The sequence below is a fragment of the Perissodus microlepis genome, chromosome 6 (genome assembly GCF_051167445.1).
Source record: "Perissodus microlepis isolate ML-2025 ecotype Zambia chromosome 6, ASM5116744v1, whole genome shotgun sequence".
Classification (NCBI taxonomy): Eukaryota; Metazoa; Chordata; class Actinopteri; order Cichliformes; family Cichlidae; genus Perissodus; species Perissodus microlepis.
Window position 1 is genome coordinate 20,269,364 of NC_140466.1, and position 19,748 is coordinate 20,289,111.

Below are 19,748 nucleotides of genomic sequence, written 5' to 3' on the forward strand. Positions count from 1 at the left end.
GGACAGCTACAAAATGCTGGTGTCTTACTTTTGCTTGATCTATAAATACACTGGATACAAAATATAAGTTTACATTCCTGGTTGATTTTCTTTTTTTCCTGCTAAGCCTGTAAATGCAGCCCTTTAAATATGGGCTCAAAATGTGGTCATAATTATTTTGTACTTGTAAAAAAGATTTGTATGTGTAAAAAAGATTTGTGTGTGCGTAAAAAAGATTTGTATGTGTAAAAAGAATTTGTGTGTGCGTAAAAAAGATTTGTATGTGTAAAAAAGATTTGTGTGTGCGTAAAAAAGATTTGTGTGTGCTTAAAAAAGATTTGTATGTGTAAAAAAGATTTGTGTGTGGACTTAGCCCAAAAACCCCTGCAAGTTACAAGTACGAATTTTGACCCTATTTTTCTTCCTTTCATATGATTTGTCAATGTCATGTCAATCACAAATGTAACAATCCAATCAGAGAACAGATGGGTTTGGCTGTCGCAGGGGCGCTTTTTTTGAACTGCAGGTCTTTGAAGGGAATAAATGCCCTTTTACATGCCAACCCAGCGTTTTCCTTCATCACCACGAAGGAAAACAGTCTGTGGTCGTTCGAGTTTGGTGATTTTTGTGTCACAGGTCTACGTGTTTAATACAGGGACTTCCACAGCCTTTTCAACAGCGCTGCGGACCGCGGGGTGGGGGCGGGCAGTGTTTTGGAAATGACAGTCTTCATTACAAAGCTTTCTTCGTTATGAATTAGCATACATGTTTTTATTGAACATTTGAAGAACCAGCAAAAAAAACAAACTCTTGTAGAGGACAAAGTCAGAGATAGAAAAGACAAGGAGCAGGTGCATCTAGTACAGGTAGAGCTGCTGCAAAAACCCACAGAGCCCAGCAGCCAGCGCAACATATTCTGGGTCCTTTGCTTTTAGTTAGCAATTAGCATTAGCAGCACATCCTGCGTCCGATGTGAAAGGACTTTAATGCTGCGCACTGTGACTCACAGCAATGGTCCCGGGTCAGGCCTGACTTTGTGTTAAACTAATCCTAAAGTAATAATGGTATTTCTAACCACTGATATAGCACAACGTTATCCTTTCAACAGCTGCTGAAAGTTAGGGGACCTAGCTGCTATCGGATATTTATATAGAGATCCTCCAGCTTCAAACTGTATTACCCTTCAAGGACCTGCAGTTCAAAAAAGCGCCCCTCCGACAGCCAAACCCATCTGTTCTCTGATTGGATTGTTACATTTGTGATTGACATGACATTGACCAATCAGATGAAAGGAAGAAAAATAGGGTCAAAATTCGTACTTGTAACTTGCAGGGGGTTTTTTGGGCTAAGTCCACACACAAATCTTTTTTACACATACAAATCTTTTTTACGCACACACAAATCTTTTTTACACATACAAATCTTTTTTACACATACAAATCTTTTTTACGCACACACAAATCTTTTTTACACATACAAATCTTTTTTACGCACACACAAATTCTTTTTACACATACAAATCTTTTTTACGCACACACAAATCTTTTTTACACATACAAATCTTTTTTACAAGTACAAAATATTTATGACCACATTTTGAGCCCATATTTAAAGCCTGAACCATGAAATAATTCCCAGAATTAATTTTTTTATTAAATTGATTGTTTCTTGAACCTTCTGATGAAATAATACTAATAACAAAGATAATATTAATTTGTATCATATTTACTATATCTTTGCATTTTTTTTGTGTTGTTTAAAAAAGAATCCATGCACATCCTCCTCATCCTATGGGGCAGGTGCAGAGCTGGAAAAAGTGGGATAAAGAAAAAGAAATAACAGTCTTCACACTGCAGAACTTCAGATTCCTTATTTATTGCATCTGGTGATGCTTCAAGCGCACCTGCTCTTCATACATCTTAAAAATGTATTGTGCAATTTATTTTGGTTTTCTGGGAGAAAAAAAAATCAGCCTGATGATGTAGAAGTCTTAAAAACTTGCAAAACCTCATCTATCAAATATGATACACTCAGGTCTACAGGCTTGAAATTAAAACTAAATTTCCTTGATTCTGTTTGATTACCCGGACCAAGGACGTCATATTTTGGTACCATTTGCACATCTGTCTGCAAATACACAGATAGCGCGAAAAGTTTTAAATGAATTCTGATAAAACTTTGTCAGAGTGTAGAGTGGTGTCACGTTAATATTTGCCTTACATCCAGTTTTCCAATAAATCAACTCAATGATTTATTGGAAAACTTACAAAAAAAACCCCTGTAACTGGAAATCATGATTATGACAAGTGTGGTGTGTATTGTTAACATATAGAAAGCACTGTACAAAGATGTAAAATATTATTTTAAATTTGACCTCTGACCTCTTCTTTAAGGTCAACTGAGGTCAAACTTTCATAAAATTTCTTGTCCTTAAAATTTTATTTCCTTTTTTGTGTTGGCAGCATTTAAGAAATGATCCTGTTCTATTGGGATTCTAAATATTAGAATTAGAATATCATTATAGTTTGTGTCACGTTTGACCTTTGAAATCACTTTTACATTTCACATCTGCCAGTTATGTCAAGCATGTTAAAATGTGGTTCAACAGGGCAAATAACAAAATTCTGCACTTCGCACTTGTTTGTACTGCACTACAGACTTCTTAAAGTACTGGAAAAATCATAGAAAACAAAATGAATAAATAGAAAATATAATACTATTCCCATAAAAGTAAATACGCCCCTCTGAGTGCTTCTTGTTGTCTTACTGTTGCACTCATGATCCCTCCGTCCTCCAAGTGCAGACCTACCGTCTCTCTTTACTCTTTTTTTGCTCTGTCTTTCTCTCTCTCTCTCTCTCTCTCTCTATCCCGTGTATGTGAGCACGTGTGGGCATTAACTCTGCTTACCTCCTCCCAGAGTAGGCATGGCTTCCTCATGCTCCGGCTGATGCACCTGTGTCACATTAGCGCTCACCTGCAGTATTTAACTCTGGCTCAACTTGTTATCTTGCTCTGTACGTAGAGTTCCTCAGCCCACCATTTCAGACTGCGTACCTTGCTTTGCTTCCTTGATTATAGGAAGCCAGCCAGCATGCTCCAAAAGTCCTTCCCCGCCTTTCTCCTTCCTCCTGCAGAGGAACACACCTGCCAAAGGGAAAGCATGGGTGGAAAAACATACCTGTTTTTGAACCTGTTGAAAAACTGGACTTAAATTACCCCAAAACAAAACAAATAGAACTTCATTGGCTAATTCATTCTTTAAAGTTATTTGTCTCATTAAAACCCACTGTACACATCTGAGAACAGGGCCATTAAAACCTTTCTCAGTGCATCTTATAAGTGAGTCCTCTAAGCCTTTCCATAACACCCTTCACTGTTTCAATGTAGGGTGTTTAGTGAAGGGGTGTGGTTGTAGCCAGTTGTAATTCACACTATCGATATGGCTTCTTGTTCTAAGGGTGTAATTCTTTCTTTGGGTTCTGGATTCAGTTTCTGCAGGTTGAGGTTGAATTCATTTTTTAGAGAATGTGAGCTGTAGTGTTGAAGCTTTGGGGAAGTAGCGATGGAAAAATGCAACTTGAAGTACGTTCAAGTGTTGGGCAACCATTGGCAACCTACACTTCAAAAGGCACTTCCTCATTTATCATTTGGTGTTTAGTGCTGATGGTGGTAGCGCTCTGTCTAAAATCCTACACACCTGTCCAGTTGTCCTAGGATTTGTTACTTGTGCAGTCCATAGCTTATATTTTCCACTATTTTTCATAGTAATGAAACCACTCAGGGACCCCTCATTGAGCCATAGGGGCTATTGAGGGGCTATTGTCACCCTGGAAGAGACCCCCTGGATCAATATATTTCATGATAGGATGAAGACGATGCCTCAAAAATACTTTGAGCTGAACTGCAGTCATCCTTTCCCCTAAGAAGAAAAGTGGATCCTCCTCCTGTATGGGTCAAGGGTTTAGCCTTTTCCTTCGGTTTGTCACCTGTTTGTATCTAAATGGGACTGCTATGACTTGGTATGTACATAAAGTTATTGGCTTCATCTGTCCCTGTGACAACAGTCACAGTCTTTGTTTTCATGCTTTTTATTTATGCTTTTTATTCACAAGCGTTCACAAATGTTTAGCCTGAACAGCCATTTTTTTTCTCAGGTACCACGTACACAAAAGCACTAATTTTCTTAGAGAAAAGTTGCACTGTTCCAGATTTAGCTGCTAGCTATTTGGCTGCCATTTTGTTCCCATTCCTTTAAAGTTCATTGCTCTACTTTTCTCAATATATTCTGCTGACTTTCGCATAACCGAACTGTGCAGACATTACCACAGCCTTTCAACCCAGAGGAACAATACCAAACATTGCAAACATCATATTTGTGTAGTCCAAGTTTGAAAGGAAGAATATAAATTTTTTTAATGTTTTTCTAAACTGTCAAAAATTAATGTGACTGTTAAGTATTTGTTTTACACCAAAATATAGAGAACATGCAGCTAGGAATGATCAGACGAATGCATATAAGACAACCGTGATGTGTGTAAACTAACACTAACTATGGTATGGTTTCCTTTTTTCAGGTGTGTGTGTGTGTTGTGTGTTGGGGTGCAATCATTTCCTGCCTCCTGGTTTAGAAAAGATGTTGGCATGACAACATGACACTTGGGAAGGATGGTAGGGTAGACATAGAGGGAAAGTAGGGAAAACAGTGTTCTCTCTCACTCTAACTCCCATAAATAGACAACTAAAGGCTTCATGCAGTCTTTGAGTAGGAACTTCACGCTTGGCTTTGTTATTGAAGGTGCTTAAGATCTCCTGCTTAGCCAAAAATATTAATAAACTGCAGAAAAACACTGAGAGTCAGACCATAAAAAAATAATTAAAAAAACATTCTTCATGTAAATTTGGCTGATATTCTTTCTAAGGTTATCTTCTCATGCATCTCTGGACTGCCTTTGCTGTTGTTATGACTTTAATGTCACTCTGTGAGGGGTTTAACTGTAACATAGATATCTAATCAGCCAATTGAGAAGATAAAAGGTGGCAAAAGTACCTCCCTTTATGAGGCAATAAGTTAATGAAGCAAAATTAGCTCGCCGCTCGTTACAACCACTGTATGAAGAAAAGCATCTCTGAACACAGATCACATCAAATCTTGAAGCAGATGAGCTGCAGGAGCAGAAGATCAGACCAGGTGCCACTCTAGTCACCTAACAGAGAGCTGAGGCTGCAACTACACGGGTTCAACAAGTTTGGACAATAGAAGAAAAAAGTTGGCTGGTCTCAAGATTCTTTTTTTTATTTTGGTGCAAAATTCAGATGGTAGGTTCAAAATCGAAAAAAACACGGAAGCACGGATCCATCCTTTAGACCAGCGGTCCCCAACCTTTTTTGCGCCACGGACCAGTTTATGCCCGACAATATTTTCACGGACCGGCCTTTAAGGTGTCGCGGATAAATACAACAAAATAAAACTAGTACCGGTACCGAAAAAAAGAAGATTTATTCATAACACACGTGAAAAGACCCAGGAAAACCGAGTTAACGATAAAAACGATAACAAAATAACGCTGAAAACCCCGAAAACCATACATTTCACACCTGAGCCTCAACTCTCGCGGCCTGGTACCAAACGACTCACGGACCGGTACCGGTCCGAGGCCCGGGGGTTGGGGACCACTGCTTTAGACCATGTGAGCGTCATTTAAACACCAAAGCCTACCTGAGTATTTCTGCTGACCACACCCATTCTTTTATGCGGTTATAAGGAGATGAACATGTGTACCCATCTTCTGATGGCTGCTTCCAGCAGGATTACACGCAATATCACAAAGCTCATAGTTTCTCAAACCGTTACTCAAATGGCCCCCAGAGTCTCCAGATCGCTGCCTAATAGAGCACCTTTGGGATGTGGTGGAACAGGAGATTGGCATCACAGATGTGTGGCTGACATATTTGCAGCAGCTGATGCTGTCAAGTCAGTATGGACCAGAATCTCAGAGGAATGTTTCCAGCACCTTGTTGAATCTGTGCTGCAAAGAAGAAGACTCAACCCAGTACTATCAACTCGTAGCTAATGAAGAGGCCAGTGAGTGTATAACCCTGGGGCCTCTGAGGGAGAACATTAATCGGAGATAACCTACGTGCTCGCACAAAGCACATTAAAGATGCAGGAGTTCATCGGTCACACCAACACATCTTCACTCACCTGCCCTATCATAAGATTTGCCTTGATGCCACTTCCAGAAATCATAATCACGTTATTCGACACACAGGAGGAGATTCGTGTGTAGCAAACAGGGAACACTGCAAGGGGAGTTATCTTAAAAAAAAACAATCACATGAGAAGATGACCTTGAAAGGTCATAAATGAGTGCCATATTTCAAAAATGTAATAATTATTAGCTGGAGAATGTATATATGAGGTTCTATTGATTGAAGTTTCCAAATGTCATGCATTTACTTGTTCATTAAGGGAAAAGCTCAGCTCAAGCAGACATTATGACACGGTGAAGCCATTTAACACAGCAGGCATATCGATCCTGTTCATGGGTGATTCACTCATATAATATTAATGTGGAGGTAGAGTTTGTCATTCCCCGAAAACCACAGATACCAGAACTGATACATTCAAACACTTCAGTACAAATACTTTGTTACTGTACTTAAGTAGAATTTCCAGGTGACGCTTTTCTTTTACTCCCTACATTATTAAACACATATCTGTACTTTCTGCCCTTTATATTTTCAAAACAGAATCCTTACTTTCGGTTTAACGCATTTAAGTTATTATTTCTCGTCACTACCGGCCTTAAACATGAAACCAGTTTGGGCCTAAACAGTAACACATGAAAGGAAATCCTGTTAATGTATTAATCACCAGAGGTTAAAAAGAAATGAAAGAGGCAAAACTGTGTACCATCGTCAGAGGTTACATTGGGCCTGTTTTTTTTGTTTTTCTTGGCACAACACCTGAACGACTGCAGACGTCCATAAGTTGCTGTACTGTGACTATCCTACTTTAATCCCTGACTTTACTCATTTTCTGTTTAGAAGCAAAGTAACCTACAAAACAGAGATATTTTTTTTATTTCATTTCTTTTTCTCTGCTAATGTTCTGATCTGAAGCAAATTAAAACTTTATTATTTTATTTAGACTAAAGTCTGTATTTCCATCTACTAATATTATTTTATTATTAAATTAATATAGCAGTTTCAGTTACCTTTGCATAAAAGTACATTTCAGAGCCATTACTTTTTTTTTTTTTTTACTTTTACTTGATTATTTTTTAAACACACGTCTGAACTTATTACTCAAGTACAGAATGTTTGTACCTTTGCGGCCTCTATATAAAATAGGATAATGTCTGAAAAGCAATACACGCTGCAAAAGATAGGCAGAGAAATAAACTGCAGACGCTATCACCTGAATTATTAATCAAGATAATTCATCTTCCAGTGATTAGAATCCATCTCTGCGCCTCACTGTACACACACAGTCACACATCCACAAAGACACCAACCGTATACACACAAGAACATTTGTTCTGGCATTTGCACGAGACATTTTTATCTTGCCTACTCAACGGTTATCTCCTTAAAATGGGTCAAGACAAAATGAAAATCGAGAAAATTCTCACTGCATGAAATAGATAGACAAGGAGAGACGGATACACAAGGGGAAGGAAAAGAGATAGATTGGTGAGGGAGTTGGGGGTAGGGAAGTGGGGGATATTGGGGTTGTTTGATAAGAAAAGTTCCCTTCAGTATTTGCAGGACTGCAAAGGGAAGTTGTCTCTTATTTGGAGAGACTGTATAAAGTTCCATATTTTTAATTTTTTTTTGTTTTTGCCTTTCTTTGCACTGTACACAGTTGTAATGAAGCTTTCCTAAAATACACAATATAAAAGTGCCATTCCCTGGTGTAGCTGTTGTTTACTGCTTTGACTTGTTTTTCCATCTCTGTTACCAGGACAACAGGCTATAAAACTAATGTTTCGTTCACTTCGAATTTGCCCTCAACTTCTTCTTTCCTATAAGTTGAAAAGTCAAAAGTCAGAGAGCATTTGATGCAATATTAGGAGAGGATTGTGTTCCAAACGTGGCAGAGAAAACAGATTTTGGTGAAAGTGTGGTCTAAAAAAGGACACACCTGCTTCATTTGCATATAATGCTATCTTCTAATTAGTATGTTTATCCTGTTATAAAACTATCATTCAAAATTCTTTAATAACTACAAGCTGCTTTGAATCTATTGGCTAAAGTATGGCCTGCATTGTGATTTGCTGCTGTGCATGCTCCTTGGGAGTGCCTCATCCCCCCACTTTGCCGTTGGCTTTATAATAATTATATTTAGGTTTTTTTTTTTTTTAGATATGGAATCTGGTTCAAATAACTGCATCACAATGAGAACTGACAAAGCATGGCACTTTATCAAAATTTGACCGTATTGAATTTTAAAAGGCGAACTGCTGTGCAGATTTTGTCTAAGCACATTTTTAATCAAATTGTAGGGCTTTTACTGGCATAAGGAGATACCATATGAAGGTCATCTTGGACCAAAAGCATGCCATTTAAGCTTTGAAAGCTGTGCTTCTCACACCTTGAGTCTTCAGTGCATGGCTTCCCTAAATAAGGCTTTTTTTTTTTTATCACTGCCTGAAATGTGTCAGGAGTGTCCTATGATGGTGCATAAGTCCTACAGTGCTCCTATATCCTTGTCAATCTGTCAGTCCTGACTTCTAGCTGAAGGATAACAGGAGAAGTGATGGAGGAGAGCACAAACTGTGATTGCCTTTTATCGATTTAAACTCATACAGCAGGATGTCTATGTAGTTCACACTTAATTAAATGCAACATTTCATAACTATAAATCAACAAAGTTCAAAGAACATATTTATTTCTTTCTTTCTTTCATTAACATCAGCATCAGCCTCAGCTGTTCTTCCTTAGGTTGCATAATTAGTGCTGCTTTGCCGAAGTCGCTGGCGTGGGCCATTTAGACTCAAGGCATCCTTTGGGGTCTGTGCTCAGATTTAGGATTATGTCATTAGTTAAAGGGATGTGACTCATCAGAGTTACTGTTTTGAAGAACTGTGTTTAACTGTATATAAAACATGGACACAGTCCTGGTGACAGTAGTCATGCTGCATTTTTAAGCAGCAACATTACGGCACCGTCATGTTGGGGTTTCTTTTATCTGGGGTGCCAGTTTAGCTCACCTGGTTATGTAAATCTGTAAAAAATGACCGACAAAATAATGTTTAAAACAAAAATTACAGTATTTGGTTTGGTTGGTTTGTGGCATACTGTATTATCATCAAATGCTAACAAGCTTCATTAGTCATTTCCTGTGTACCTGCAATCCACAGTCACACGTATCTGGTGATAAGTAAAAGAATAAGAAAATGAAACAAAAACTGAGGCACAAACTGTAGCAGAGAAAGCCTCAGATAAGTCTATTAATATGCTCCAGTGGAAAAGTCCTGTTTAACTACTCGAATTACAGATGATTAGCAGACTTTGACTGGCTGAAAACCAAAGTGGCCACACCTTTATATTTAGGCCTTATCATATATAATACTAGAATAAGTTTTAAAAAGAAAAAACTGCATGGAGAGGACACCATCCCAAGAAGCCAAAACATGAGCGTCTACCGGGACTGACTTGCTTTTGGAGCCAGTCTCAAAGAGAAATGCAGTTTTGGCACTTCGGTGTTGGCGTCATTTTTAGCCCTGAAGTTTCCTGCTTGGTTTTAACCCAAATCACAATCTTTTTCTGACACACATCAAAGTAGTTTTCGGTGCCTAAACCTAACCAGTGAGTGAAAGCAAAAGAATTAACCAAATGAAAAAAAAAAAATCTGCCGCCAGATGCAGCTTAAATAATTCAGTATCTAGTGACACTATTTTCTACTTCAGTCTACTTGTAACTTTCTATTTGTAACCTTCTGAAATGAAGGGACAATGGAGGTTGAGGGTACTGAGAAATGTGCACGATCACAATATTTGTTACTTGCAAATGCCTTTCAAGAGAGACTGTCTGAAGTTGCAAAGCCATTGTCCATGTTCATTATCCCTATTTTTGAATGGTTTCTCCCTTTACATCCATCCATCCATTCACTTCCGCTTTTCCTTGTCAGGGTCGCGGGGGGCGCTGAAGCCTATCCCAGCTGTCATAGGGCGAGAGGCGGGGTACACCCTGGACAGGTCGCCAGTCTGTCGCAGGGCCAACACACAGAGACAGACAACCATTCAAGCGCTTTACATCAGTGCAATATTTTATACTTTATCTACAAGCTGCTGCACACTTTATACCATATACCAAGAATTTCTGATAAGTGATTCTTGGTGATGCAAGTCTTTTTTTGTTTTTCTTTTCAAATACATCTCATGTGTGATAAATAGTTTCTCTGTAGTGGCTGTATTTAAATTTGCTCAGTGCAGATTCCACCACATATCTGCCACTTTGTTGGCTTCCAATATGATTTTGGAAATAAGAAAAAAAAACATAAAATAAAATAAAACATTTATGCAGTCACACTGTAGAAGCCTCATTAAATGTTAGCTGGTTAAAACCTGATTAAGAGACAAAGTAGTGTAAGGTTCAAGCTACAGTTAGGACAATAGGCTAATGTTAGACTACGTCAAACACATGCAAGTCAACTTAACATAATCTAAAGTGACAGAAACACAAGAGTGTGTGAACAGTGATATGGGTGTTTTTCTGGAGGTAATGTGAATGTGGGGGGCGTGGGCTCCAAGTCTATTATTATTTATTTAATGTCAGTTCCAATCATATGAAAATGATTGGAACTGACAAATAAAAGAAAGAGTTAAACACTGAAACTTAGAACAAGAGCAAGTGTCCTACAGGAAAATGCTCACTATCACAGAGCAGACTATACAGTTTGTACATTTTACGATCGCTCTGCAAGCGTGTGCCACGAGTCGGTGCAAAGTGTGCTGATTGTTAGCTGTGAATACATAATTATATTCATGCATGATTTACTGTTTTTCAGGAAACAATACAATAACAGTATATTCAGTGGGTATTAGTAATCAGCAGTTGCTGAAGTTCTGTACAGACTTTGAATTAGCTAAAATATCTCCCTAATGAAGGCAGTCACGTTCCTTTCTTCCTTGCCTTTTGGTGTTTCCTTCATATGTGCTTACATCGTTTCAAATTCATTATTTTTAGCCCCTCACCCATAGTAATCCTGCAGCATGGATTTGCAGGATAAAACAGAATGGACCATGTGGAAATGTTTAATAAGAAATCCAGTGGGATTCCTGCACACTATGTAAATGAATGGAAATTGTCTGTCATGCATCATAAGCTGTGCTGTTGAATTCTCTGAAGATATTTCATGCAATTATGTTGAAATCATAAATATTATAGAATGTTTAAGGAATCTAAAAAATATCATGTGGAAATATCTTGTAGCATCTTGTCTTCAAAGCTCTTTCTTTAGAAGAAATAAACCAGTAAATCTGGGCTACTTTTCCTAATTGACATGCAGAATTCAATGACATTTTAGTATCATTATGCAGCAAAACTATGCATTTTATATTTAGTTGTATTAGTTGCAATAAAAGGGTTTCTGAGGTCTTCTGCATAACTTAAAGTTAGTAACTCTGTTTTAAAATTTATTTATAATAAAACATTTAAAATTCAAATGAAGGACGTGGAAACTGAGATATGCTTCTACTCAACACCCATTATTACTTGAGCTATCCTTACTATTCATTAATGTAATGACTCTAAGCATAAAAGCCTGAAATCACCAAATAACTGGAAGCTTCCTTTATGTTATGGAAGAAAATTACCTAATAAAGGATTGTTGTCAAAAAAAAGTTATGCCATCACATATTAAAACATTAAATATGATGAGCCTAAGGTTATTATGCATAACTTTAAAGGTCGGAATCAGCATGGTAAACTATTAACCCAATGTATACAGTTTCCATTGTTTTAAGGGAATATAACATGGAAGCTGGTTATATTCCCTTAAAATACCAGGATAGAAAAAACACAGTGGAACAGTACCAGTCTGAGATTGTCCTCCCCACAGCCTGGATCTCAACATTTTAAAAGCAGTGTGGAATCACCTTGACAAAGAATGGAACAAAAGGCAGAACGCATCCATGGAAGCCTGAAGAGCTGTTCCTGACGCCTAGTTAAAGAAGAAATAACAAGAAAGCGTATCTAAGAGAGTTCAGGTTGTGTTGAAGAATAAAGGTGGTCATAACAAGCTTCAAGCTTGTTAGAAATCTATATAATCAAATCACAACAACAGTTGCCTCGAGGCAAAGGTAAAGACCCTAGAATAACACAGAGAAAACACAAGACAGTAGGAAGGAAAAAACCCCTTTTAACAGGAAGAAACCTCCAGCAGAACCAGGCTAAGGGACAGTTGGTTATCTTCTGCGAATGGTTGGGGTGAGGGAAGGAAGACTACACTAAAACCTCTGTTTTTGTGTCATGTACTGTATTTTTTGTTTTTGTTTTCACATGTTACAGTGAATTGCTGCAACTATTACCAATTTTGCTTCATAACAATATGAAGGGTGGCACAGTAGTCTAGTGAAGAACAAAAGTGAGGAGACTAACCGATATATACAGATTTCCAATCTGTTGCAACAATGTATACTATGAACCAGCTTGTGTTTTACAAGTGAGGAATTAAAACTCATCATAGTAATTGTCTTAACATTTAAAGTCTCTCTTCTTATTTTGTGATGCTAATGCACAAAACGAATAACCTTTAAACGCTTTAAGAAAAGCTGTGATTCTTGGTGACAGCGCTTCCAATTTTGTCCTTTTTTCTTCTCATGGATGTGGTTTGACACTTTCACTGGTGTCTATAAACGTGACTAAATAATGAATCATAGCGCATAAAGGAAGGTTTGTGCCTTTTTCTCTGTAGTCAAGCAGACAATTTAATGATGTATATTGTCACACCCCCAAATGCCAATTACTATGAGAAGGTAATTAGTTTACAGTTTAGTTCACAGGCTGTAATCTGGCATGCTGACTCAAAAAAAGTAGTGAGGGGGAACGGCACCCTTCCAAATAATTATTATGCCATCAACACATATCATAATTTGATTTTCTCCAAAAAGCCCACATTAAACAAATAATTTTGCTTCCACCTAATTACCTTCCACCAAAAAAGGTGTTTTGTGTCTCTTCAGCTTCTCTGTTTTCGGGTGAAAGGCAGAGTAGACTCTGGACAGGTCGCCAGTCTGTTGCACGGCTCTTGCTAAGTCAAAAGGTGATTTTTAAAAACAAAAGAAAACACGTTCTATATACACTACCTTTTTAGACTGTGCCTTTTTTGAGTCTTCACACAAAAATGAACTTTATTTCTTAGTCATGTCAAAGCTTTGAACCAGAAAATATACTCACATCTCCCAAGTGCTTTCAGAGAGTCTGCAGTTGTTTCTCTTCCTTCAAGCTTCAGGAGAAATATATTTACTCCTCTGAGCAATACTTAAGCACATGTGGTGCATTCATATCATTGTCTAGTTCCCTTAAGATCAGCGCCTCTGCTTATGAGCGATGATGGCATATGCATATGTGTGATTTGCATATTTGCATATTTGTGCATTTTATGTTTTATGTTGATCACTGGTTGCAAGGAAAAATGCTGAATCCACACTATTAAAGTCTACTATGCTGTTCTTGATAGTTTCTTGCTTTCCTGCTTCACTGCTTCTCTACTCTGACTTCTAATGGACTCCAGGAAATTTACCCATATGGAAAAGAAAAAAAAAATCCTCATATTTCAAATGTTTATGTTTTCACATATAAGTCTTATAAGACTGTTTGTCCCTGCTATGAGTTTCTTTATAGTGATGGGATTTCCGGCTCTTTTTAGAGATCCGGCTCTTTCGGTTCGGCTCACTAAAGAGAGCCGGCTCTTTCGGCTCCGAACCGGCTCTTCGGGTTGTTTTGTTGCTTTAATTAATTTATTATTAACAATAATATAAAATTATGCACAAAAGGAATTACTAACGTAAAAAAAAAAGTGGTTTTATTTATATATGTTTATATATAAATATATGCGGTGGCCCCTAGAGACAAAACACGTACAAACTCCAAAACACATTTCTAGCATGAACTGAACTTCCAAAGCAGAGCTACTAGATCACTTAAATTACACAATTGAAAGCATGTGTGTATTGTTTGTGTATTTATACACAGGCACTCATATATATTCAAATAAATTTAAAAAAAAGTTCATTTACCTGTTACTACCACACACCAAATCCGGTCGTTGGTACTTGCTGGCTTGTGTAGCCACTAGGTAACAAAAGCTCAACACTGCGCCCAGCATCCTGGAGCACTTCTGTTGTCTTTTGTACGTGTTTTGAGTTTTTATGTGCTTCTGAGTTTTTACGTGCTTCTGAGTTTTTACGTGCTTCGGAGTTTGTACGTGTTTTGGAGTTTGTACGTGCTTCAGGGTTTGTTTGTGCTTCAGAGTTCGTACGTGATTTGAAGTTTGTGCTTTGTCTGTAGGGGCCACCGTAAATATACTTTTATTTATTCACTCCACATAAAATGTAATAAATAAATCATATAATACAAGAATCAACTATTCACATTTCAACTTTTAACTATTTAAATTTTCAGCTTTTTCCTTTTACAAATTTAAAGTGAAACAACACAAAACACTGCAAACCACAACACAATTAAATATAAATTATAATATGAAAACAAAAAGAACATGCATATTCTCTGTCATATGAGCCTGCATGAATAAACTTTCTGAATCCTTTATCATCTGCAACCGAAAATAGTTGTGGATGATTACTATACCTTTCTAATGTGACGTTGTTGTCCCTGGCTCTCTTTCTCTCTCTCTTCCTCTGGCAATGTTCCTGTGCTACTGAGTGTAACTACCGCCCCTCCCCCCTCTGCCCAGCGTAAAGCACAAGGCTCGCGTGCAGAGTGAAGCGGAAAAAAGTGCGAGAGAGAGGCTGAGAGAAAGAAAAAAAAAAAAACCCACGTGACAGCTCGCGATAAGGAGCCGGCTCCCGTCGTTCACTTCAAAGAGCCGGCTCTAAGAGCCATTTCGTTCGCGAACGACCCATCACTATTACTTTAAGGCATTCATCATATGAACTCACATCGATACATAATTGTTTCATAATATGTGGCAAAAATGTCAAACTGGACACATTTTGGGTTAAACCATAGTACAAGGCTGATGGGGTCGTGTAAACACGCGTGAACCATTAATTTGATTATGCTTTACTGCTTACTATTGTGCTTTTGTAACAGATTGTATATGATTGTATATACTTTAGGTGACACCTCAAGTGTCACCTAAAGTAAATTATTTCACGAATAAAAGGCCACAGCTGAGCATACGTGTTTCTCTAGTCTTGCTTGTCACAACTTCTGACTAGCTCAGAGAAACGTAGCCCTCAAATTTGCACACACCAAGAAAAAAGAACTAAAGAAAAAAACAAATAACACAAACATAAATACGAAGGCAGTGCCCACAGTCAAACACAGACTGCTTATATCAAACACTTCATTTGCACTCTGACAGCTAAGTACATGTCTTGGATGAAAAAAACTGACAGTTCAAGGTGACGGCTAACTCCAGTCAATCCAGTGTATTGCTGTGCGATGTGAGCTTTGAGCACTGGATGTGTGTGTGTTTATGTGTGAGAGAGAGAGCAAGAGGCAGAGCGGGAGCCCACATGTGTTCGTGTCTCGTCTTTTGCGTGTGGTCTAGGTAGGGGGTAGCTGACAGGTGTCCCTTCTTCTTAGCCATGCAATTTATCAACCCTCTGGAGGTAGGAACCTTTGCCTGAGTGCAAATGTCCAAAACTCTCATGCTTCCCTCTCTTTCTAAACAATTAAACAACAAAAATAGATCAAACATTTCAAACCAAAAACCTTAGGAAGATAATAATGTCACTCTATAATAACAAGACCTGTTTTTTTTCTCCCCTGTCTCTCTCTTATTATCCATATGCTGACAATGGCAGCGAATATATTCTAACAAGAAAAAAAGAGGAGAAAAAAAAAGAAAGAAAGTCACGGCATGCTGAGCAGCCACAGAGATTTTAAATCTTTTGTTCTTTCTGGCTTAATAATAAAAAGTGTTTCAGGGCTCGCTATGAGCCAGCTGTCAGAAATAAACCACGGCTATCAATATCACTCCCCAGATATCATTATTTTAGTTCTTTTCAATTAATTATGAGAGCGTGGTAAGACGGCACTTTAGATCTCATTTCAGGGCCTAAATTGGTTTGCGAGCATAAAAACCTTTATTGTATGTGCCCGGCGGCACATGCACTGGCGCACAAAACAGTGTGAAGAGTTTAGTTATGGAAGTTAAATGTGGAATTTTGCAGCTGCAGATCACAACTTTTTGCCGGATATCAATCAGTTTATCATCGAAAGTTTTTTTTTAGGTAAAGCTCTTAATAGTTTGTTTCACTGGATGATTTTTTTTTCTTTTCATTGAAATGCACATTCCTTCACTTTCTCCTTGGTAACAGTAGCTTTCTCTGTGGGGAGCTCCTTGCCACCACCCCCGCCACCCTCCCACACTGTTCCCCTACCCCTCCAGTGCTATTCATTCAGTGCTGCTGTACCAAATCAGCCAGGGGTGAGGGCTTTGTGGGGAATGGGAGTGGGCTAAAGGGTTATGAGGGAAGCATGAACCATAGAGAATAATACAAGAATAAAGGCAGGCTTTAAGATAAAGATCCTATTTTTTTTTCTTCCATTTTTTTTTTTTTAGCTTCTCTTGTGTTTTTGTTGCTCTGGCTTTGCTGTCTTCATCTGCTTCATCTCTCTCTCTCGCTCTCCTCTCCCTCTCCTTGGCAGTGGACGGAAGGAGTCAGGGTGATAAATAGGTGGTGTCCGATGTGCTTCTCCTCTCCTGTCGTTCTTCCTCTCCTTCTTTTCCACTCCTCCTCTCCGGATTCGGCTCACCGCACTCCCCAGGCTTACAGCGTGTTCATTCCTGTCAGCAAAAAGCGAATCACAGGAACAACCAGATCTACTGTGCACATGTGCACACACACACACACACACACACACACTTGTCGGCACACACACAGGAATAAATGAAGAGTCACACACAAACATAGGCCACAGAAGGCCTGATGAAATAGGCCAATGGTGGTATGCTAATGTGTAAAATGTACTCTGATGCATAGAAAGCCACAGTACTTAGCAGTTCTTGTAGAAATACACTCACAGCCACAGTCTATTAGTGTTCACAATGCACATAGTCTGGATGAATTAGCATCACCAGTGGCCAGCATTGACACTGCAGATACCAATTTATCTCAGGCATTTTCATGCACACAGGACAGATGTGTTTAGGTTATTTTGAAAGAAATTTGGAGAGAAAGAAAGAAATTAGGAAAAGTTGATCCGTAGTTAGAGCCCTGAAGCTAGAGCTCATGTTCCTCCTAACACCTACGGACATGTTTCCTCCTACCAGCAGCACATATTTAAACCTTGAAGATGGATCAGTCAAGAAGAGGCCCCTTGAATCTTCCACCTGTGCAACTCCTATCAGGACATCTCAGAAAAGACCAACATACCATACTCTGTTTTTGAGTTTGCACTGACACAGCTTACAGTGTCAACGTACCCTCTCAAAACATTCCCATTGTAGTGCACTTCCCCTGACCTCATGTATCAGTGGAGTTCTATTTAAGAACAATTGGTGTAAGCATCCCCTCAATGGTGCCATGCATCACTTGTTGTATAATTGAAGAGGCTGGGTGCCTTTTAATGATTCCCTGGCTGACCCTGGGCCTGTATTTGCATTGTTTTTAGCTTAGCACATGGCTAATAGCTAGCCTAAAGGTAAGCCGGCCTTACTAAGGATCGAACACCAATTTCCTCCACGCCAAGGGCGAGCTCACCACATCATTTGAAACATAAGAGAAAAGGTGCACGCTCACTCACAAACGTAGCCACCCATTATCTGCACTGCACAACAGACTTCCGCAGACATGTGCACAAACACACCGTATTACTGCACCTAGCATGTGGCCTCAGGGTGTGTTAAATAGGAACAGTGAAAGGTGCTATTTATTTAGATGATAAGCGTGAACCTGCTAATAGAAGGACTATGGGAGGTAGAACTGTGTTTTTTTTTCTTTCCCTTAACCTAGGTAGACTCCTTTAAAGAGGTCACAGACAGTGAAGTGCAAAGACAGAACATGGCAAAATAAAATTGAGTACAAATAAAACAGGCTAACACATCGACATGCCACACCCGCTGCCATGCCATTCTTTCCCCAGCCTGAACATGTCTTTAAATTGGGTTATAAAAATGTGTATCTATTGGCCTTATATGAGAATCCAATCTTCCACGAGGAGGGGGCGAGCAACAGAGCAAAGTGATAAAAAACAAATAAATCAATTTAGTTGCCAGATTTATTTTCCGATCAGAGGGAGCAGTGAGTGATAAAAACTGTATTACACCCAATGCTAAGCTTCGCTTGCATTTTTTATTTATGTGAACAGAATCTGTGTGTGTGAGTGTGTGAAATATGTGTGTGAATATATTTGTGCGAGATTGTTGCCTTTGTCGGCGGTGAGAGAAATGTTTTTGTGTGTGTGCTTAAGGTAAGTCACCTAGCAGATGTACAATGCCATAACCAATACACTGTAAAAGCCCACTGGGTTCCATTTAACAACAAAGAAATATCTACTATGGTATGTGCACAGATATAAACAATGTTACAGCTCCATCCCTGGCCCACTGCTGCCCTTATGCTGTGTCTATACTTCACTCTCTTTATGGTACTTATTATTGGAAAGTCAACAGGCATAAAAGGATAGGGAAGCCCAGCCAATGTTTTGGAGTGTCATTTGGCAGGTGTAGTGAGGAGGATATTGGGAGATGGGCAACAAAAAAATTGCCTCGATTCACAAAACTACATGGGAAATAATTCACTTGGACTGTATGTCTCTAGGCACTCAGCATTTAAAATGGGCTCTGCCACTTTAATTGAAAGGGAAGGGGGAGACAGGGAAAGAGAGGGAAAAGCTGTTACAAACAAGAGCATGATTTATGAAATCCATCCTTCTGTTCGTCCGAGCGAGCTCATTATGTATGCGCAACAGAGAGAGTGTGAGAAGACGGATGAGTCGTCCCCGTGGCGGAGGAAGAGGAATGGCAGCGCTAAACTCCGCCGGTAATCAACTGGTGAAATTAAACATCAAAAAAACAGGAATGATTGTGTGCGGCAAAGCGATTTGTCTGCAATTAGCGACCAGTCGCATAACTCACGCACAGGCACACATAAACACATTCAGTCTTAATGGAACAAGACATGTCACTGGGTGTGTCTTTGCGTGTGTGTGTGCAGAAATACGGCGCAGGGTAACCATAAAAATAGTAAGTTAATAAACTCGAGAGACATTAACAGGATCTGGGGCAATTGGTGAACAGCTACTTCATTTGTCAGCAGCTTTTATTGAACGCTTTCTGAAAGGCAGCTGTATTTATGACCTTTTGGCTGTCATTTGTTTACACTAGTTTAGGAGAACTCAGAAAGCGCGTCAAAACACAGCTATATGAAAACAGCTTACATGAAAATGGCAGATATAGTGACGTTATTTCATGAGGCATAATATCTGTAATGACAGGGTCAGGGTCGCCTTTTCTCACAGCTTAGGAGCTCTCTTTATTCCTTGATTGCTCTCAGCAGCTTTGTGATTAGCTCGTAAGTAGAAACTCTTAGTAACGCTTAGTGCCATTTAGGAGGACTAAGATAAG